The sequence below is a fragment of the Dermacentor variabilis genome, unplaced genomic scaffold, assembly GCF_050947875.1.
Source record: "Dermacentor variabilis isolate Ectoservices unplaced genomic scaffold, ASM5094787v1 scaffold_13, whole genome shotgun sequence".
In the NCBI taxonomy this organism is placed as follows: Eukaryota; Metazoa; Arthropoda; class Arachnida; order Ixodida; family Ixodidae; genus Dermacentor; species Dermacentor variabilis.
The window spans coordinates 2,986,024-3,009,816 of record NW_027460291.1 but is presented as its reverse complement, the minus strand read 5'-3'; the positions used below and the strand labels follow the sequence as shown (position 1 = coordinate 3,009,816).

The window sequence follows — 23,793 nt, the reverse complement described above, 5'->3', positions numbered from 1 at the left end:
AAAGAAACAGTCGCGATCACAACGCAGTGTTTTATTTATTTATTTAGTTAGTTAGTTATTTATTCATTTATTTCCAAGAGCAATTGTGTTAAGACCAATGTGTTACACAATAAATGTAAGTGTCCATGTTTTTCTATGCTAATTCCTTCTTTGCCCAGTGTTTGCTCATATTGTACTTCTTTGATGATCATGTGCCCACTCCTTTAATAATCCTTATCGGGATTCACAGTATTGTGAAATAATCATAATAAATAATGGACAGTGGGCGGTATGCCCATAAAAGAAATCCTTAACGAATAATTCATGGCTCATTAATAGCTGGTGCTCAGTGTGACAGCTTGCGGAATAACCATTCATTTAGTTTACCTTTTACACTTCACATCGATGACTTTTCTCGAGTACTTGGGAACAGGGAACAAGAAAAAAAAATTGGAGATGACTGCAGAGGAACCAGCATTCGTGTTGTCTTAATTTTTTTTCTTATCCCAAGGAATTATGCTGCTCAAGGCATGAACCAGCAAGAGCGTCCTACTCTTCTGGACTTTTTATTGTTTAAAGGAAGGCATTGCATTCCATCACTCTGAATAAAAATAAATGATTTACCCATTTTTTTTTTCGAGGAGGTGCGTGGAATATGCCTTCGGGATCACGGCAACCCGGTGGCGCATACTCTCTAAACCATACCTTTGAAGCCTGAGAGTGCTGACTTCGTCATCAACGCAGCATGCATCCTGCACAACTTCCTGACTATCCTGAATGCTGATGTGCATTATTTCACAGACAGGGATGACAGTTTTGGAAATGTTGTGCCGGGGCACTGGCGGCAAGGCATGCCAAGGGATGGCTCAGAGCAGAGCTACTTTCCACTTCATACGACACGTGCCAGAAACTTTGAAGCTAAGGCTGCAGATGCGAGGAATCTTCTAATGGCATACTTCTGCAGCAGTGCTGGTGAGGTCCCTGGCAGTGGCACCAACCTGGTGTGTCAATGGAAGCAGCCGTGAAGCAGCTCCATGACCTACGGCTACTTCCGCTCCAGTGATGCAAGTCATGCAAGCAACAATGGGAAGCATATATACGTCTACTTCTTTCACTACTATACCAGCAGCAGCATTCATACTTTTCCTATACATGTTGTTACTATGTGTTTTAATGCAGAAACATTGCTTCAGTACTTGGTGGAAAACGATAGTTTAATAAGCTCATGAAAGACTAACATTCAAACAGGTAAATACAAACAATAAATGCACAATTACAATGTAAAATGGGATAAACTGTAGGAACAAAGTTCAAACAAAAACATCAATTGCACCCTACGTCAAAATTGTACATTAACGAACTGGTACATGCTATTCTTTAAGTACTCCCACTCCCAATTTCAGCATTGTAAACAGACAAGCGATGCTTTGTAAGTCGCATGTTGAAGATCATGTCTGCAAAGTATTAAACTGCTGCAGAGCACAACAGCAGCAGGTATTCCTAACGTTTTATTTAAGCTTAAAAACTTTTACAGCTCGCATACTGTTCACGGCTTCTCTCTGGTAGCCCTGCTTCCTGGCAGGGAAGGGTCGTACACACAAATGCCTGATTTGTGCACTGCCATCCATGTCACTGATTACTGTCAACTTTTGGCGAAACATCCAATGCAGAACATACAAAACCAACTCTGTAAGTGAGTCATGTAACAAAAAAAGAAAAAAAAAGAAAGAAAAAAGAACGCGGGGCTTGTAGATGCTAGTAGTGGCAGAATGAAGGGCTCTCTATGTTGGCAGTGAGCCTCGCTTCCTGGCTAGATGGTGGAAAAACATTTGACTTTGTGCTATCTCCTCTAACAATAAAAGAATGTGAAAAATGCTTGCCGTGTTAGAATGTCCTCGAGAGAGCGCTTCACAACTCGCAGCATATAAATTTCCATTTGGGACTGGTTAAAGGTCCATTACATTCTTTTTTCTTTAAAAGCAGGTATAGGCACCCCCGTAGATACATGAAGAAACTCAGGCACGCACAGATGGTGAACTCAAAAAGGTTCTTTGCTGCAAGACAGGTTCAACGAGTATGGACACATAAAAGAGGTAAACACTTGTCTTGCAACCACAGACCTATAGTTGCAAGCCAGTGCTTGTGTCCGTTTCTCTTTCGTAGGTGGGTTTCTAAAACGTGTTCACAAATCTCTACTGTAGCAATGGTCAATCAACTAGGCCTACAGGTATCAACTTTATGAAGTTCTTGAATAATTATGCACGAAAATGCAGATACAACACAATATAAAATGAACAAAGAGAGGTGAGGGGCTTTGATATGGAACCAACAGACAAGGAAACATAGTAAAGCATAGAAGAAGATAACTGTCATTTTATTTGCAATGTCGACGTTACAAGGAGAAGGGAAATGAAAGTGGACACAAAGATAACTTGCCAATGGTGGAAGCTAAACCCAAAACCGATTGAGCTACATTGGAGGCTATAACTTCTTCAATTTCCTACGGTGTTTTTGTGTACTAGATAAGGCTCTGGGAGTGTTGTATGAGTAGCGCTGACTAGCACTACCAGGGCGAGATCTAGTACATGCACATATCTGCTCAAGAAAGGCATTGCAGCAGCACCACTGGTAGAGCAACACAAGCATAATTCGAAGGTTGTGGCTTTGTCTCCCACCAATGGGAAGTAATCGTGTCATCCACTCTCATTTCCGCTTTCCTCCTTATTTCTACATCTCAATATAAAGCAATTTTATTCTTCAATGATTTCCTTTCTTTCATTGTCTCTTGGATATATTATACAAAATGCATACATTAAAAAATAATCCTTGATTTTCTTTACTAGTTGCATCAGTTGAATTTTAATGTCAAGATGCTTGTCCTCACTGACCTCGCTCTTGTGTTCGAGCAGAGAGAGAGAGAGAGCAAAAACCTCAAGGTCATCCGCTGATTTTGCATCTTTTGATTTCTCTTGAAGCATTGTATAATTGCTGTAATATTAATTGATCCTCATCTTTCTTTTTCCTTTCCCCCTTCTTGATGTTGTCTCTTCAGATGCAACACTTCCCAACGTCCCTAGCTCTGCCTGCTGAAGACTGCCTTCTGAAGCCTGCGATGCTTGCAATTGCGGCCTGCGGTGGTGTGCTTCGGAAGCCTCTGGAATGTACAGAACTTCTTGAAGCAGTGGTGAATGAAGTTGTTCCAAAATGTCCTGTGATTCTGCAGACTCTTGCGACGCCGTAGACAGTGTCGCTGCTTGCGCTTGTGACTCTTCACCTGATGGTGGCGGCGCTTGAAGTGCTGCCAGATTAGACAACTGGCACATCTTCGTTAGGATGTCCGCAGCATTTCCCTCCTCACTTGAAGGGGGCACTGGTGGAACGTTGCCGGACGCCCTGCATGTGAGCGTAATAAGGTTTGCACATATTCTGAATGTGCAAATAATGTGCCGGTCTAAGGTCAAAAATATCTAATGGCTCAAGATCATCCACATCTGTTTTAAGGTGTCATTTTATTATAGAGCAATGCCCAAACTCGGAGTCAATTTTGTAGGGACAAAAGTGGCTTGCATACACAACCAGAATGAAGATATTTTGCATGCACTGAAGTGCACCTTTTGTATTATTTTATTCACATACCCTAAGGGCCTTTACGGGCATTACATAGGGGGTTAAAAAACCCAATAAAGGGATCATACTGCATAACACAGTGAAAAATCAGAAAAGCATAAACAAACATGCGCTCAGAAAACAGCGAACATATCTGGATAACACAAGTGTTTGGGAACACGTACACACGTGGACCACAATGCTCAAGACAATGTAAAAAAGAATACACTTCTGACAATATTCTATTAGGACCAGCACAAAGTAAGCACTTCAGTTTGTTCATAAATGCGTCATAACTATTTTCGGAAACGATTTCTGCAGGTAGCTTATTCCAATGATAAACGGCAAGGAACAATGGCGAATGACGCATAAGTTTGGTGTGAGCTATCTCGGGTTGCACTTTGAGGCAGTGGTCTAATCGAAGGAAAATGCGATGTGCTGGTTTGATATGAGATTCTGTGAACGGTGACGGATTGTGATAGAGCTTGTGAAAGTGACATAGCAGGGTGACAAGTCTTTGCTTTTACACGCCGTGGTTGCTCAGTGGCTATGGTGTTAGGCTGCTGAGCACGAGGTCGCGGGATCGAATCCCGGCCACGGCGGCCGCATTTCGATGGGGGCGAAATGCGAAAACACCCGTGTACTTAGATTTAGGTGCACGTTAAAGAACCCCAGGTGGGCGAAATTTCCGGAGTCCTCCACTACGGCGTGCCTCATAATCAGAAAGTGGTTTTGGCACGTAAAACCCCATAATTTAATTTTTTAAGTCTTTGCTTTACAAGTGAGCTTAAAGTTAGCGATGATTTAATATCTGTGATGCTGTAGCAGCGAGCGTATTTCCTTGTGATAAACCTCGAAGCCTTATTTGAAGTGATTCCAGTTTATCGGGAGGATAAGCTTGACGCGGGTTGCAGATGAAACCGGCATATTCTAGTTGAGATCTGACTAAAGTTGTGTATGCTAAGAGTTTGGTCGCCTGATTTGCAAAGTACTAGTTACGCCTACTGAAACCGAGGGTTTTGGATGCTTTGGTGGTTATATATTCAATGTGTCTGTGCCATGTCAAATCAGAAGAAATGTGGACACCTAGGTATTTGATTGCAGGAACGTTTTCAATGGTCACGTTACCGATAGAATAAAAGATGGGTTCAGTGACTATAGCCGTCGTAAATGTTACAAGTTTTGTTTTCGAAACGTTTATTTCCATGTGCCATTGTTCGCACGACTTCGCGATTTTCTCAAGATCTGATCGTAAAGCATTAGTGTCATGAGGGTCAGTAATCTTTCTGTAAATAACACAGTCGTCCGCAAATAGCCTAATCGCAGAAGTGAGATTGCTGTTGATGTCAATAATGTAAATAAGAAACAGGATCGACCCGAGCACCGAACCTTGAGGCACACCAGACTTTACATGGTTTAGTGCGGAGCAAAATTCATTGGCAGACATGAACTGCTGCCTGTTAGTTAAAAAGTTAACAGTCCACTTCAAGACATTGCTGTTTATGTTTAGATTTCCAAGTTTAAATATAGGGCGCTTGTGAGCAACTTTGTCAAAAGCTTTGGCAAAGTCGATGAATGCGGCATCAATTCTCATTAAATGGTGTATAGCGTCGTGCAGGTTGGCCACGAGTTGAAATAACTGTGACTCGCAGGAACGGCCACACTAGAATCCGTATTGGTTTCCAAACAGACAGTTCTGCTGACTGAGGTGCTTCATTATTGCTGATGATATGATGTGTTCCAGAATTTTGCAAAGTATACTCGTTAATGATATAGGCCTGTAATTTGAAAGGACAGAAGAATCTCCAGATTTAAATATAGGTATAATGTGTGTGATTTTCTAAGCGTCAGGCACAATTCCTGTATCAATGGATTGCTGAAAAATGGGGACGGGTACACGAGCTATCACTGGTTCCATTAACATGAGTAATTTTGGACATATGTCTGTGGGTCCGGGGGCTGAATTATTCGGCAAACGATCAATAGCTTGCTCAATGCCTTCCTGCGTGATTAGGATGTCATTGATGTCCGCGTTTATACTAGCAGCATTAAAACCTGTGGGAAGTCGCGTTTTGTTAGTAAACACGGAGCTAAAAGATAGGTTCAATTCCAGTGGCAACCCCAGACGGCTGAATAATATCACCGTATTTTACTATTGTTATCAAACTAGATGAAGGAGGCTTAGGATTGATTACTTTCCGAAACTTTTGAGTATTGGTTTTAAGCAAAGTTGATATGTCATGATTAAAAAATTTTCCTTTGGCCCTCTCAATTTCTGCTTGGCATATTCTAGACTGCGCACGGTAGTTATTCCAATCGCCCTCAGACTCCGAACGTTTCGTTTTAGTATAAAGGCGCTTTTTTTCTCGATGCAACGTTTAACGTTGGAAGTGAACCACACGCTCTGTGATGACGTTGTGAGCGTGATTTTTGGAGTGTGTCTTTCTTAGATTTTTTTTCAGTTCAGCGCTTAGTAGATTCCAGTTGTCATTTGAACAGCGGCTTGATATTGATTCCAGGAACTGCTCACTGAACAATGACAGTTCACTAACCCATCCTTCAATATTCGCCTGTGCGTAATTGTAAATAGCTTTCCTAGGAATTTCTGGTTTCTTTTTTTCTAATGTGTATTCGGAGTGAAGAGCATTGTGGTCACTGACACATTCCAAAACATGCAATGTCATTTTTTCAGGTTGCGTTGTCAAGACAACATCTAGGACCGACTCGCCACGTGTTGGAGCAGAAACAATCTGTGACAAATTGAACTGCGATATCAAACAAAGAAATTCTTTACATTCATTTTTCCTTGCAGTGCCTTCGGCTGTGTACGTGCGCCAATTTATACCTGGGTCGTTGAAGTCGCCGGCAAGAATTATTTCTGAGGTCGGATATTTGACATGTATAAAACTCAATGATTCATTCAGGTCCCTAAGAAACTCAGCAGGTGAATCCGGCGGACGGTAGCAAACACCAATGATGCAGGTAATAAAATGACGCAGTCGCAATGCGAGCCACGAGATTTCAATACATGAAGGGCTGTCTAGCAAGGTGGCTTGGAAATTAGTTTTTACAGCAATTAAAATTCCGCCACCACGTGAGGTGCACCTGTCTTTCCTAAACACAGAAAAGTCATGAAACAAACAAATGATGATGATGATGTGTGTGGGTTAGTGGCGCAAGGGCCAGATATGGCCAAAGAGCGCCATGTCCGTGTTAATTTGTTTGCAGTGAAATCATGAGTACTAAGAAGTTGGTGTGCGGTGGCTGTAGAAGGGCCTTAAAAATGGTAGCGCTAAAGTGCGTAAAATCTGTATAATACGATTATGGCGATGATTTATGAAGTGTACTATGAACAATAAGACAATTAAAAAGAATGATATGATGTCTAAAGATATATCAGGTTATATAAGATATGCTAGAGCACTAATGCCTCCTTAGAGCCCTTGAGACACAAGGGCCTGGAGGCATGTGCTATTTAAAACAATTATCGCAGCGGCATCCTCTGGAGCGAGGATGCTCTACGAATTTAATGGGCTTATGACGTGTAGAACTACATCTTTTAAGAAGTCGAGGACTGCCTTGGTATTAAAGAGCGGTTCATGACCAAGAAACATAGCCGGGTGCAGAGGGATGTAATAACGGTATGCTAGCGGAAAATGTTTCTTTCTTTCAGGTTCGGCTTTCCGACACTCCAAGAGGACATGGAGGACGGTCAGCCTCTCACCGCATCTACCACAGGTTGGAGGATCGTTTCCCGTGAGTAAAAAGTTGTGGGTCCCAAATGTGTGTCCTATTCTGAGGCGACAGAATAGGACTTCTGTTCGCCGAGATTTTGTTGGGGAGGGCCAGAAACCTAACCGGGGCTTTATAACGTGCAGTTTGTTATTTGTTTGCGCGTCCCACGTGCACTGCCAGTGACTTCGCAGTTTATTTCGTACGAAAGGCCTCAGGTCTGTGACAGGCACATCAGCGGTAGGGTTAACAGCTTGCGATGTGATTGACGTGGCCATCTCGTCCGCGAGAACGTTGCCTTCGATTCCCCTATGGCCAGGGACCCAGCATATTATGATATTCTGGTTAGATGAGTACGCTTTACATAATGCCGAATACAGTTCATTGAATACGGGATTTTTATGTTTGTGGAGTGACTTTAAGGCCTTCACGACGCTTAGAGAGTCTGTATAGATCGCTGCTTTTGAAAGTTTTGATCTTCTTATATGCTTCACGGCAGAGAGTAATGCGTAGGCCTCGGCCGTAAAGATGCTTGTTTCGGGATGCAGTACATCGGATTCCGAAAAGGATGGGCCGACTGCTGCATAGGATACCCCGGCATTTGACTTCGAAGCGTCTGTGTAGAAATCTGCGCAGGAGTGCTTGTACTGTAGTTCTAGGAAATGCATTCTGATTTCGATCTCTGGTGCGTGTTTTGTTATTTCTAAAAAGGATATGTCACATTCTATGACCTGCCACTCCCAAGGCGGTAACAACTTGGTTGGATGCATTAGGCGAAGCTCGAGGAGTGGGACATGTATCTCATCACTAAGCTCCCTCACTCGAAGCGAGAAAGGCTTTCTTACAGAAGGACGATTATGGAATAGTGTAGTGCAGGTCATATCGTTAACAGTGTTAAAACATGGATGTTGATGATTGGAGTGTATTTTTAGGAAATATGTAAGGCTTATGTAACTTCTCTGAAGATGGAGCGACCATTCATTTGATTCCGCGTATAAGCTTTCAATCGGGCTTGTTCTGAAAGCACCAGTGGCTAAGCGGATACCTAGATGGTGGATAGGATCTAGGATCTTTAGTGCGCTCGGAGCGGCAGAGTTATATACGACGGCACCATAGTCCAATCGTGATCGAATTAGGCTCTTATAAACATTCATCAGACACTTCCTGTCGCTACCCCATGTTGAGTGGGATAGAATTTTAAGTAGGCTCATTGTCCTTAGACATTTTTCTTTAAGATATTTAATGTGCTGTATAAAAGTAAGCTTGGAGTCTAGTATGATACCTAAAAATTTGTGTTCTTTGTTTATGGGTATTTGATGTCCACACAGTTGAACACACGGATCTGGAACCAGGCCTCTCTTTCTAGTAAAAAGAACACAAGTGCTTTTGTGGGGGTTGATCTTAAATCCGTTTTCGTCAGCCCACTTGGAAACCTTGTTCAGGCCCTGCTGTACCTGTCTCTCGCATACTGCGAGGTTGCAGGATTTAAAGCCTATTTGTATATCGTCGACGTATACGGAATAAAAAATGGCCGGTGGCAGTGAAGCACGTAGTGTGTTCATCTTAACAATGAAAAGAGTGCAGCTTAGCACACCTCCCTGGGGTACACCAGTTTCCTGCGTAAAAGGACGTGACAGTGCATTACCGACTTTTACTCGGAAGGTACGATTGGACAAATAGCTTTCTATTAGGGCGAGCATATTGCCACGGATGCCCATTCCCGACAAGTCTCTCAAGATTCCGTAGCGCCACGCTGTGTCGTACGCCTTCTCCATATCTAGGAACACGGATAGGAAATATTGCTTATGTAGAAAGGCGTCGCGAATGTTTCCCTCAATGCGCACAAGGTGATCAATTGTGGACCGCCCTTCCCTGAAGCCACACTGAAAGGGATCAAGCATTTGGTTTAATTCCAGGAAATGTATGAGCCGCCGATTAACCATTTTCTCAAACAGCTTACAAATGCAACTTGTGAGGGCTATCGGGCGGTAACTTGACGCCAACGAAGGATCTTTACCTTGCTTCAGAATGGGAATCACAATCGCTTCTCTCCATGCAAGTGGAAGATACCCAGCAGCCCAAATAGTGTTAAAAAGTGCAAGTAAAGTCAATTGTGTATCAGTGTGTACGTTCTTAATTATGTCGTACATAATTCTGTCAGGCCCTGGAGCAGAGCTCTTGCATGTGATCAAGGCAGCTCTTAGCTCGGCAATGCTAAAGGGACGGTTGTAAGGCTCATTCTCTCGACCTTTTCTTGTTAATGGCTTACGTTCTTCTGTTTCTTTGTATTTGAGAAAGGATTGTGTATAATTTGTTGGACTTGACACGCTCTCAAAATATTCCCCAAGTGAGTCTGCCTGGTCTTGCAGTGTATGTCCCTGTGTGTTTACCAGGGGGAGTGCATGTGTTTGCCGCCCTCTAATCCTATTTACTATGTCCCAGGCTTTGGCCTCATCCCTGAACGAGTTAATACTTGATAAAAACTTGTGCCAGCTTTCTCTTCTGGCCTGTCGGCGGGTTCGCCTGCCTTGGGACTTTACTTTTTTAAAGTTCATAAGATTTTCCGCTGTGGGAGAAGCGCGTAGCAACCCCCACGCCTTGTTCTGATTCTTACGGGCGATCCTACATTCGCTGTTCCACCACGGCACACGTCGTTTGCATGCCAGACCACTCACTTCGGATATGCATTTTGATGCGGCATCTATTATGAGTGATGTAAGATATTCCACAGCCGCATCAATTTCTAAAGAAGACATATCGGCCCATGAGATGTTAGTGAGAGTTCGATATTTCTCCCAGTCGGCTGTATCTATCTTCCACCTAGGAGCTCGTGGAGGAAGTTCATTTTCTTTAGATGTTCTTAGCAATACGGGGAAGTGATCGCTCCCGTAAGGGTTTCTCGTAATTTCCCATTCGAGTTCGAGCAGTAAAGAGGCGGAAACTATACTAAGATCTATTGACGAAAAGGTTCTGTTCGCAAGAGAGTAATACGTGGGTTCTTTCTTATTTAGAAGGCACGCTCCAGAAGAGAAAAGGAACTGTTCAACGAGGCGACCTCGCGCATCGATACGAGAGTCTCCCCACAAGGTGCTGTGTGCATTGAAATCGCCAAGAACAACATAAGGTTCTGGCAATTCATCTATGAAGGACTGAAATTCATGTTTGCTTAGTTTGTAGTGTGGGGGTATATAAATCGAGCAAATAGTGATAAGTTTGTTTAGCAAAACTATTCGAACCGCCACTGCTTCAAGGGCCGTTCGTAGCTGTAAATGTTGACATGCTATGCTCTTTTGGATTACAATTGCAACACCTCCCGATGATGCGATTGCATCATCGCGATCTTTGCGAAAAGTAACATACTGTCGGAGAAAGTTGGTGTGTTGTGTTTTTAGGTGTGTTTCCTGTAGACACAGCACTTTTGGATTGTGTTTGTGTATGAGTTCTTGTACGTCATCAAGGTTCCTAAGAAGACCTCTAACGTTCCATTGAATAATTTGTGTATCCATATTGAAGGTTAGTAAGTGCTGTGTGTATGGAAACAGGTGATGCCTTAGGTTACAGAGCTCTTTCGAGGCCCTGTAACAGGGGTTCTGCCCTTTCTGGAGCGTTCGAGTGAGCCTCGCCGCTCCTTAGGCGCTTGGTGCGCCTTGGGAATAGGTGTAGTGTCCATTGCCTCTTGTGAGGCGCCGGACACATGCTCTTGGGAGCGAGAAGTTACTAGAGAGGGTCCCGCCTTGGAGGGCAAGACCGCTGCGCCCACCAGCCCGGAGGTCGATGGGGCTCCCCGAGAGATTTGGCTGCGCCGGCTGTTGCCAGCGCAGGAAGGGACCTGGGAAGTTGAGGCAGCCTCGGCTGCGCCCACCTTCGGGGTCGATGGTTCCTTCTCCTCGGTTGACGGAGCAGCGCTAGCTGCAACCGTCGCGGGGGCAGATGGCGTGACTGCCGACTCACTGCTTGTGGGTCGGACAGCCGCCGGAGGCCGTTGTGACGCTGCCCCCTGACGCGCCACTTCGGCAAAGCTTTTCTTTGGCAGGTATGCTACCCGCCTTCGTGCCTCTTTGAACGATATATTCTCTTTTACTTTTATGGTTACAATTTCTTTTTCCTTCTTCCAGGAGGGGCACGACCGTGAGTACGCGGCGTGATCCCCATCACAGTTTACACAGTGTAGAGAGTTATTACATTCTTCTGTTGCATGTTCAAGGGCACTGCATTTCGCACATGTTTGGCGGCCTCGGCAGCTCTGCGAGCTGTGGCCAAAACGTTGGCATTTGAAACATCTCAAGGGATTTGGCACATACGATCTTACACGGAGCTTGATGTACCCGGCCTCGATTGATTCGGGCAGGACACTTGAATTGAAGGTGAGGATTAGGTGCTTGGTCGCAATTTCTTTACCCTCGCGCCTTATCTTGATTCTTTTGACATTTATGACATTTTGATCACTGAAGCCCTCCAAGAGTTCAGCCTCAGTGAGCTCAAGCAAATCATCATCTGACACAACACCACGGGTGGTGTTCATTGTACGGTGCGGGGTTACTGTTATGGGGGTCTCTCCAAATGATACTAGTTGCGGTAGTTTCTCATACTGTTTTACATCGCGGAGCTCCAAGAGGAGGTCGCCGCTTGCCATCCTCGACACTTTGTAACCTGGACCAAAAATATCAGTTAGGGACTTTGAAACAAGGAATGGTGAGATGTATCGCACTGCTTTGTTTGGCTTTTCGGAATGAATAACATGGAAGCGGGGAAAGTTCTGGGTTTGGCGTCCAAAAAACTTGAAGACATCTTCGGTGCGCCCTCGTTTCTGAGGGCGATCAGTAAGGGAGGGGAAAGAAGTTTCCATGAAAAAATGTATGCTTTCGGCAACAGCGCCGACCGCCCACCACGGAGCCCAACGAGGGGACGCGGCAGAGCTTGCGTACAAGTCTGCACGACGCCAGTCGTACGCCGTCACTATAACCGAATATGGTGTACCCAAGGTTGGATAGCCACACAGGGTTAACCCGTGCCGCCAGGAGAAAGGAAGTAAAAAGAAGAGAGAAGGAGACAGGAAAGGTCAAAAAGTGAGAGATAAAGACGAAGATTCGAGGAGGGAGAGACAGGAAAAGGCGACTGCCGATGTCCTCCAGGTGGGTCAGCCTGGAGGTGCCGTCTATGTGAAGCCGAGGCCGAAGAGGTGTGTTGCCTCCGCCGGGGGGCCTTAGAGGTCCAGACACCCAGCATCGGCTCAACCCCCAGGATCCCCTTTTCCCCAGACACGGCTAAGCCGCGCACGGCTACACGCGGGAGGGTCCAACCCTCGTGTGCTCGGGTACGTGGTGTCGCAACACACCAAACGCCTGCTGACGCAGACGCCCCTGCGGGGTGAAACAAACAAAGTTCGCTATTGTCGATATCAGGGTGCAAACACGTTTCAGTTCCCAGAAATATATCCGCTTCACAGCATTCAATGAGTGCGTTGAGGGTGTCTTGCTTGCCAAACAAACTCCGAAAATTACACACGATGAATGAAAGTTTTTTATCTGCACCATGTTTCTTGCGTCAGTCTGAACTAGCATCCGCCTCGTGTCCTGTAAGAGGAATAACATGCTGAGTTGCAGGACCAAAGGCATATATTTTTTTATTGAAAACAAGTTTATCGAACAGCAATTTGTACTTTTCATCGACGGAGTGCCGCTCACGGCATGCAAAATCTCTGAGTTTTTTCCTAATCAGTTGAATTCGAGGGGTAAAGTCTTCCTCGATCCAGACACGAGGCGAATCCAAGTAATTTAAAGGCATTTTTCAAAACAGAGCTCCTATACATAAAGTTCAGAAACTTCACAACAATAGGGCGTACATAATCTGTTTTTTTTTTTTTTCGGCCCATTCGGTGAGCGCGTTCGATTTCACCTGTTTGGACACCATGGTTTCTAGCCACAAATTCGCTTACCAATTTCTCTGTGTCTGTCCAATTCGCTGTTTCCTCTTCAGGTATGCCCTTAAAGATAAGATTGTTTCGTCGCATTCGGTTGTTCAAATCATGAACGACTATGCTTGCATGTTCAGCCTGTTTCTTTTCAATAGTTTTTAGCTGGGCATGCGATTGTTGAAGTGTGACATTTACACTGGTGACGTCGTCGAGCAGGTTATTCACGACCTCAAATCTGTCTTCTATTTTGGAAAGCTGCCTTTTGATCTCCGTTACGTTGGTTTGAATATCCTTAATCTTACTAGACATGTCCTTGTGGAATTTTTCTTTCGACAGTGCTAGTTGCTTAACGAGAGTAATGATTTGGTGAGACTTGTCCGGGCCTGGGTTCGTCGCGACATCACCAGCGCAAATAAGTAAGTTCGCGACACAGAAAAAGACCACAAGTATTCGCCCTCCCCGACGCCAACATCTAGTAAATTCACTTGGTTACATCCACAAGAGTGAATGATTCTCGTTAGATTTATTATGCACTACAAAACGACCGATTCTGGCACGGTACGTCCACAACTCAGCTTCCATACTGGAACAAAAACACTACTTGAAAAAAAAACACTATTTAGGATTTGCAGCCAATGGACAGTACCAACAATGAAACCAGATGTCAGATTTTATACACTCACCTACAAAACACAGAGCGTTCCGTCAGTACACAGTACGCTGCTGCAAATCCCGCACGATGATGGATGCTGTGGCTGTTTATAGGTGACTCAGAGGGCGCTACAGAGGAGGACGTGTAGCTCGTTGAGTAGACTCGGCAGTCACTGAAAGGTGGCTGATCCACTGTCAGGTGACTCGCTATCAGCCTTGTCGTGGCAAGCTGATCAGCGCGGCAGGCAGTCGTTGGTCGGAGATGTTCTCTTGACGTAGGTGCCTCGAGTTTGCCTACAAAACACACAGCGTTCCGTCAGCACGCAGTACACTGCTGCAAATGCTTCAGGTGCGTTTAAGCACTTATTATGATGTCTGCGTGCCTAATGCCTAGTGATACCTTGTACTCGAAACAGTGCATGATATATGCAATGTATCAGTCTCGAAATAATTATTAACATCAAGCATTCCACTACACTTAATCAGTACAACCATTTAATAAATGTCACAATTAAAGACTTACGCTTGTACTTTGTAAACATAGAGTAAAAGTATTGTTATGTCTCGCTTTAACATATTGCTTTTTCCTGTTCACATTTTTTGCTTGAAATGTTCTCGCCTTTAGCTTTGGTTTCCTTTCATCTGTTCTTAAACTTCATGCCAAACTATTTTTTTCATTGAATACAGATCTAAACACAGTGTGAAGCTTTGTATGTAGCAGTCAGTGAATTTGTTGTTTGTATTTAGGAAGTTATGTCTAATTATGTTTCTCATCTTGCCATCTGCCTTGTAGAGGGTTTGTTGGCCCAGTGAAGCTGATTTTAGTGAGCAAAGCCCTCCAGAAAGTTTCTCAAAGCAATGACTTCTTTGCCTCTTCTTTCAACTTTCCCATCCCTGCTGCTGCTGTCTTGGCAAAGAGCTCTTACTGAATGCCTCATACTAAAATGAATGTAGTCAGTCGTTGAGTCAATGCCATCCTAGCTGACTGCTCGCTACAGTATTGCACGAGGGACAAGCACAGGACACAGTACAAATGCCGGATATAACAATGTAATCTGATCGTGGTGTTGGCACTTAAATCTCCAGCCATTATTTTTTCCTACAGTGAGAACCTCGCTAACTGGATCATCTAGTCTTTACTTGCAAATGTTTCTAAGGAGGAACAGTGCTCTCCACAAACAATGTGAAAGCTTTGCTTAAAGCGATGACACAGCACTTGGAATCCACAGAGTAATCGCAGGTGATAATTAGGTAACGACACTGCTGAGGAGACACAAAAACCAGTATTATCAATTACACAGCTGACAATGCCATCAATACATCGGTGCATTTATTATTCCTACAGCATGAGGGCAGTGAATGAATTTTTAAGTGCGCTAGGTAAAATTTGAGGGTTTGTCATGGAGCACTGATTTGCACACAGCTGGCAAGCGAAAAAATGCAAAATGAAAGCTGTTCGTTGCAGTGAACAAACGTGAATATAACAATAATCAATAGTCAGATAAATACTGCCTATTGACTCGCACACTGCATTCTAAGATCAGTGCATAGAATCAAAGGAACCCACTTGCATCTTGAGGTATGTGGTGACTATTGCCAACGTTTCCTTTTTGTGTGTGCATCAGGCAAATCCTTTTCTTTTTATTTTACCTGCTAGTTTGTATGTGATATTCCCTGCACTTCTGTCTTGTGCTTTATTATGCTAGGTTTTTATGCGCTACTTTAGTTATTTTGCACCTGTGTTTCTGCTTTTTTCTGCCCACCACTGCAAAGCTAAACGGCCTTTACTGGTACCTAAATAAACAAATGAATAAATATATATACAAAGATATATCCTTGTACTGCATGTATCTCCTGATAGGATCACATTTAACAAAATATGCGACAATCGTAGTAGCGGTGCCGCACGAATCTTTTATCGCCAATTAGACAAAGCTGACTATAGTGCATGCTACGCGTCGATTTCCTCATGTAAGCACGATTTTGAGTTCCCACAGACGCCACACGTTAGCAGCTGCAATATAGACATACAGCATCGCCGGTCGACGTGGTAAAGGGAAAAGCACTAACATCGCGTGTTTAATTTTTAACGCGCCGTCTAAGATGGAAACTTTAAAATAACTTACGGTCTATACTCCATCGTATCGCGCATGAACATCATCTGGTCGAAAAACGACCAGGTGACGTCGTCCTGAACATCGTCTGCCCCGGCGCCGCTCTTTTTCTCTTCCTGAAACGTCTTCAAAACCCGCCGAAATTTCTCTCGCAAGGACTTCCACGTCTTCTGTAGCGCTGTGATAATGTCATCTGCACAGATAAACGCGTTTTAGACATAGGAGAGTCGGCTACGAGAGGCAGCATATACCGGTTCCACGCAGGCTTTCGATCGCGATCGAGTGCGATCAAATTTCCGGATCGCAGCTATATGCAGATTGCGCAGTACCGGCTATCGTGATCACAAAATGCGATCCTGGTCGGGCTCGTTCGCGAATAAAACTGCTTCCGCATGACGCGCGTATGAAACACCGAGCACTTACCTCTTACGGCAACGTCGGGCATGACGATCCTCGACCCCTCGCTCCACAAGCACCGCGTCATGCGCTTGTTCTTGTGGTACTTGTGTTTCACCTGCCAAAGAGCAGGCCGGGCCTCAACGCAGGCGATCAGCGCTTCGTTGTTGATCTCTCCATAGCCCCTGTGTTCCGGCGACGCGAAACCATAGCGAGACCAGCAGCGACTCGCGGCGCCTCGGTACGATTCCGAGACTTCAACAACCTGTTTTTCCGCACCTCCGGAAGTGTATATTCAGGCCACGTGACGTCGGTGCATAAGCTGCCACTTCCGTCGCGTAAGCTCAAAATGACGTCCAAGATCAAGATCTCCTTGACCCGCGCCATTCCTGCGGGTCTCCCCTCTTTAGACGCGTAGCAAAGGCGCGTGACGCGTAGCCAGGCGCGCACGATTTATCGCGTGTCGTTGGGCCTTTATCCCCAATTCTTCCCAATCCAGGTCTCTGAATACCTCCTGCAAAGACGCTGTGCATAGCATTAGACAGATCGTATCTCCCTGCCTGGCGCCTCTCTTTATTGGGATTTTGTTGCTTTCTTTATGGAGCACTACGGATGGACCGGGGGCGCCAACCAGTAGCGTGAATAGGGCTCCATCCCCTCCCCCTTTCTCTGAAGTGGGGGAGGGGCCAAGTCCCGTTTTTGAACTATAGGCGTATCTACATGGTGGGCAGGGGTCACTGTCCCCCTGCCCACTCCGTAGATACGTCGATGGTTCAAGTAACATGAGACAACACCCTCTATATATGCGATAGTGATCAAGTGATCACTAAAACAATATATATATGTGCAAAAGACGCACACATACACATGTGTGTGTTTTTCACATATACTTCTAAACTCATTATTGCTAAAGAAGACTCAATGTTATCCAACAAAAAGTTAACAGCATTTAGTCAACGACTTTATTGTTGTGAACACTCAACAATAACTCAATAATACTCAATCTAATTCAGCAATATATCAACAGAATTGAGTCAACGATTTTATTGTTGGAAACTACTCAACAAAGTCTCGGTGATACTCAATAATATTCAACAACATATCAAAAGAATTTAGTCGACTTTTTGTTGTGAATTACCCAACAATTTTATTGTTGAATTATTGCTCGGTGGTTTCGATACTTATTGAAGTATTGTGAAAAGGCTATTAAGTCAACAATTCATCAACAATCTGCCAACAACATTTCAACAGTCATTTTCATAAGGGGTGTCGTTGTTAGCTGCAATCTTTAAATATAAATTGGGGGAAGTCGACTTCGTGGCTGGTGCATTTGGCTTGAAATAGCCCTCTTTAACTGTTGTCTCAAAATAACAATAAATATTCCGTATGCAATTGCAAAGCGGATTCTTAACTGTTAAGGCAATAGTCACTGGTTCCTGACTTTCTCGAAAAACCCCTTTGTGAAATTTCATTGGATATTTTTCATCATTGAGTGTTTTTTGTTGGTTGTCATCGTACTATTACAAGGATTTTATTTCGGCATCATTAAGTGGTCTTAGAGCTCAACACTAATGGTGGCTGAAATTTCGAGCGACCTGCAAGATTGAATTTGATGTCGTTAGATGCCATCTGCTCGCACAGCGTTGCAAATGATAAGTTATCCCCCCAATGTTTAGCGCGCTCGCCCAGAGAAGTTTCAGAACTTACAAAGAGAAAGGTCGTCTTTTCTGGTCTTTGTGCCCGGCACAGGTACACATGTCGAAAATGGCTGTTTTGAACGTTTTCTGTGTTTGACGCATTGATTGCACCCTAATCGCCGCTTATACTTATGCTGCAGCTAATTTAGTCAACATTGTGGTAAGCGCGATCATTGGAATTGTTGAAATTATCCTGAGAAGGCCAATTTCAGGATAAAAATAGTGAAAGTTTGGGTCCATAGAACTTCGTCGGCCCCAGCCAGGACCTTCGTTCGAGATTGAATTAACACTTGAATACTTTGTGAGCGCCTTGTCCTGTCGTCTTTCTTGTGTCTGTCTTTTTGCGCTTAACAAAGTATTCATGGATTCGCACCAACTAGCCCGCCAACGCATTGTGTTGAATTAACACACGCGCACAAAAAAGAAAAAGAAATTGAATGACGCGGCGTTGAATTAGGGGAAGCCTACTGTACTTGAATTTTAACTGCTGCCACTGTAAGTTCTGAAGCTTCTTGGACACGGTAACTCGGCCGTCACTATGTCGACTGACATACCGTTGTTCGAGCAGGTCTTTTCGGCCTGCGTGCACTTCACTGAAGCTGATAATCGGCATCGAGCGCACCATGGCTCCTGCCAGCAGGAGTTTGTGTCAGTTCATGCACTGTGTTTCTTTGCTGTGGAAAGTGAAGACGGCACATTCCGTACAGATCCCGATATCTGGATGGTACTGCCGCAGTCGCACGTGTACACCAGCTACCGCGAAACATTTGGGCGCACGATGACCTCAATGGACCCTGACGTGGACAGACGCCCACCGCGTATAAAAGGAACTTCACCGGCCTCTTCCTTCAGTGGACACGGCAACTCGGCCGTGACTATGTCGATTGACATACCGTTGTTCGTGCAGGTTAGTAAAAAGATTGGTTTCCGTAGCAATTACGTGTGCTTGGTCGTGTTGCCGTGTCCACACATCCTTTGGAATTGCTTATGTGATTGTTTGTCAGTGGTGATGATGTCGTTATTATCCGAAAATTTTGAAGAGAACCTTGGTCCTCTGACTGACATAGATACTTAAGGAACTTCTTGAAACGCAGAAGACAATCCTGCTTAAGCTTAATGAATTAGAAGAAAAGCAAACTTTTTCCGATACTAGTTTGCAACTTGTTGAAAACAGGCTATCAACGGTAGAAAATAAATTGCTGTCTCTGGATGAAACACGCGACAGGCTCACTAAAATTGACAACTTAGTTATCAGGAATGATGCTCATATGGCTGTACTCGTCCGTAAGGTTCATGATTTAGAAAACCGACCTCGATGAAACAACATAATTGTACGCGGAGTTGTGAAAGACGAGCAAGAAAGTGAGTTCAGTTCAGTTCAGTTTATTTTCCTTAAAGACCCCCGATTGCAGGGGTATTACATAAGGGGTGGGTACAAGGTTCGAATTAACACTAGTTCAAGTAAAGTTCAAGTTCAAGCACGCATATATATATACACATACATAGTATACATAATCAAGTATATTCACACATGTATTTACACATATCAAAGCCTATATATGTAGACCAACATACACGTATGTAAATACAAACCACACATATAAGGAAAAATCATGTACGATGTAGTTGGAGATGGTCAGTAACATGTTGTAAAAATATGGATGGGCAGATTATGTCGACAATGGCAGCGGGGAGGCCGTTCCAGTCTGCCGCCATGCGAAGAAAAAACGAGGCTAAAAATGTTGATGTTCGTGAGCGTGGTCGTGAAACTTGCAGCGAGTGGCTCGTCCGGTATGATATGTGCGCTGCGGGCGTGATATATGGTGCTTGATGAAGTATAGGACTGTAAAAGAATTTGTGGTAAAGACAGAGGGAAGCGATGCGCCGACGTAAAACGAGGTCCGGAAGCCCAGATAGTGATTTCAGTGACGTGACGCTTACGTCATATGAGTATGACGAATGGATGAATCGAGCGGCGCGGTATTGCACCGCTTCAAGAGCGTCGATGAGATATGCTTGATGCGCATTCCAGACTGCTGAGGCATATTCTAGTTTCGGCCGTACAAGTGATGTGTAGGCACGTAATTTTATATGATTTGGGGCTTTCCGTAAATGACGTTTTAGGAAACCTAATGTTTTGTTAGAAGCTGAAATGATGGTATGCACATGCGTACGCCAGTTGAGGTCGTCGGATACAGTGACACCGAGGTATTTAAAAGTGTCAGTTGATTCAAGAGCGAAATTATCAATTGTATACGCAAACGTCTGAGGGTTATGGCAGTGGGTGAACGACATGCTTTTGCATTTGTTAACGTTTAGTGTCATTAACCAAGTGGTACACCATTCTGAAATATTAGTAAGGTCACGTTGCAGGGTTATCTGATCCGAAGTGTTAAGTACGGTGCGGTAGATAACGCAGTCATCCGCGAACATGCGCATATTACAGGATACATGCAAAGGTAAGTCGTTGATATAGATTAAGAATAGGAGCGGGCCAAGAACCGATCCCTGGGGGACGCCTGATGTTACTGGAACCGGTGTGGATAGGTGGTTATTTATAACAACGTACTGTGATCGATTAGTAAGAAATTCTGCAATGCATCTTAACACAGTAGGATGTAAATTTAGCGGGGAGAGTTTCGCAAGTAATCGTTGGTGAGGCACTTTATCAAACGCTTTAGCATAATCATGAAAGATCGCGTCAGTCTGTATGTTACAATCTAGGTTAGTGTGGATGTCATGTAGAAAAGCTGCAAGCTGTGTTTCACATGACAACCCCTTGCGGAAGCCATGCTGTGAAGGATGGAAAAAGTGATTACTGTCAAGGAAATTTATTATATGGGAGTAGATCACATGCTCCATGATTTTACAGGGGACGCTTGTTAGAGAGATAGGGCGGTAGTTTAGTGGGGAATTTCTGCTGCCTGACTTGAAAACAGGAACGACCTTCCCTGTCCTCCAGTCATCTGGAATGACTCCTGAAGAAAGTGACTGTGAAAAAATTAGGGTGAGATAAAGTGAGACGTTTGGTGTTTTTCAAGATTTTGGTATTAATTTCGTCCATTCCAGCAGAAGATGACAATTTAATATTTTCTATTATGGATGAAATTCCATTTTCACAAAAATTTATCGCTGGCATGTCACAATGAAAGTCGAGCAAAGGTAAACATGGGGGTGCGGTCCCTTCATCAGAAAAGACTGTAGCGAACGTGGTGTTGAACAAGTTCGCACAGTCCACATCCGTAATCCTTTCATTCAGGCCACTGGTGAGTACGATTTCTCGCGGTTCGTCGTCTTTCAGTGTTTTCCAAAACTGTTTGGGATTAGTTTTTAGTAGCTTGGGTAATTCTAAGTGGTAAAAAGAGTGCTTTGCTTGATATAGAGTAGAAAGGTAGTTTTTATCTGCTTCATAGTATTTCTCCCATGCTTTTGGTTGATCTCTAACCTTTGCAACTCGGAATAGACGTTTCTTTTTATTTTCAAGCCTTTTTAATGTTTTCGTTAACCATGGTTTGTGACGACTGGCTCTGAAACTTACTTTAGGTACGAATTTATCGGTTAATTCCTTCAGCTTTTCTTTAAAACGTGTCCAATTAGCGTCAACATTATGGTGGTGGAAAGTTGTCTCAAACGTGGGAAAAAATGTGGAAAGGCCCTCATTTATTGCTTCATAATCGCCTTTGTCATACAACTGTATCGTTTTCTTGTACATTTCGCACTTTGTTGGTCGAAAAGAAAAGCCAGCATGTATTACTTTGTGGTCGCTTATTTCCTTGAGATAATGGATGTACGAAAGGCTTTCGGGGTTGTTGGTTAATATTAGATCTAAGATATTGGATGTATCCTGTGAAACACGTGTTGCTTCGGAAACCAGCTGGGTCATGTTAAAATTGAGGCAGATATCGAGGAAGTTCCTGGCTTCGGTTAGTCCTGTCGAAGAACACAAATTGTCAGTATGCCAGTCTATTTGCGGGAAGTTAAAATCGCCAAATAGTAGTATGTGTGCATTTGGGTGAGCAGCAATAAGCTGACACATGGTTTGGTTAAGCTGGCTGCAGAATTCGGAAGTAGTGTGGGGAGGTCTGTAACAAACGCCTAGTAGTACGGTGTGTGGGCGTGATTGGATAGTCACCCATAATATTTCCAGCTGTGACTGTATATTGATGACTGCGCAAGACAATCGTTCGTGGAATGCAATCAGTACGCCACCACCGCGCGTAGATGCACGGTCATTACGGTACACACGAAAGTTCGGTAGGTCCGATAGCACTTCGGCATCGCTCACGTCGTCAGAGAGCCACGTCTCGGTAAGTATTAGTAGATTACTGCTAGAGGACAATACAATGCTAGCTATACGTTCACGTTTTTGAAGAAAACTGCGGATGTTAGTGTAAATTGCAGAAAGTGAAAGAGCATCGCTAGAGACAGCATATGTTCGGTTCTTTTTTTTCTTTTTTTGGTGCTTCGTATGCTATGATAATTCTTTGATGCTGTTAGTACTGTCATCAAAGACGTAACGCTTTTGGTTCATATGCAGAGTTTTGAAACGGACGGAAAAGGGCTTGTTCTTGCTTTTAGCAAAAGCAATTAGTTGTTTACGGGCATTTTGGACTGGGCGCGAGAAATCCTCACCGATGCCATAACTTGTCCCTTTAAGCATCCGGCCATTTGACAATATTGCAGCTTTGGTCTTGTGTGATGCAAGCTATACTATTATGGGCCGGCAGCGACCAGCTGAGGGACGGCCGAGGCGATGCGCACGCTCTATATCCCTTGGTTCCAAGGTTAACTGTAAATTATCCCGACAAAGGTTTGCGACCAACTTCTCTGTCTCTGCGAATGTTTCCGAGGAGGAGGGGTCGGGGATGCCGTAGAAGATTAGGTTATTTCGCCTCGAACGGTTCTCGGCGTCATCCATACGGGCTTCCAGCTCCGAAATTCGAGAGGCAGTGCGCTCTGTGCCAATGCGCATGATTTCAATTTCTTTCCGCAGTGGTACCAATGCCTGATAATGATTTTCGAGATCTGTTAGTCTTTCGTTCAATTTCCCTATTGTTTTGTCAGTATTGCCGAGTTGAGCTTTCAGGCCTTGTATTTCTGCAATTACCTGCGCTTGGCCGTTAGTCAGTTTACGCATTTCCGCGAGAAGGGCTTCAGTAGAAGGGCCAGGGTTAGATTCAATATCTCCAGCTTGGAGTAGTAGCGAGTGCATTACGTCAACACATTCAGCAATAATAGTAACACAGTACCGTGGGCTCGGTAGCTGTACCAGGCAATAATTACTCGCTTTTTTTGTAAACATAACGTAAGGTTCACCAACCTGCATAGCGAGAGTGAACTGATTAGTGGTCCGTGCACTGGCACAGTCACCAAGCCCACAGGATTGTGCCGAAGGTGCTTGTTCCTTTATAGCTGGTAGACTCGTTGCTGTCGATGATGATGCGGCAGTCCAAGCTTTGGAGAGTTCCGCTGTCCAGCGTGCCCCATGCGGCTTAGGCAGGAACTGCAGCCTGCCGACAGGTAGGAGCCGGGCAGTGGGTCCGTAGCATCCAGGATCGGTGATTCCGCAGTCCGATGTGGTTTGCGATGCCGCATGCGCAAGTGCAGGCAGCAGCAGGCGCACAACGCAGTAAACCATCTGCATAGCGAGAGTGAACTGATTAGTGGTCCGTGCACTGGCACAGTCACCAAGCCCACCTTAGGA

General features: G+C 44.3%; 1 pseudogene; it reads right to left on the bottom strand.

Moving 5' to 3' along the window:
• Nucleotides 1-22,560: 22,560 nt before the first annotated feature.
• LOC142566716 (uncharacterized) lies at nucleotides 22,561-23,415 on the bottom strand (annotated as a pseudogene).
• Nucleotides 23,416-23,793: the final 378 nt, after the last annotated feature.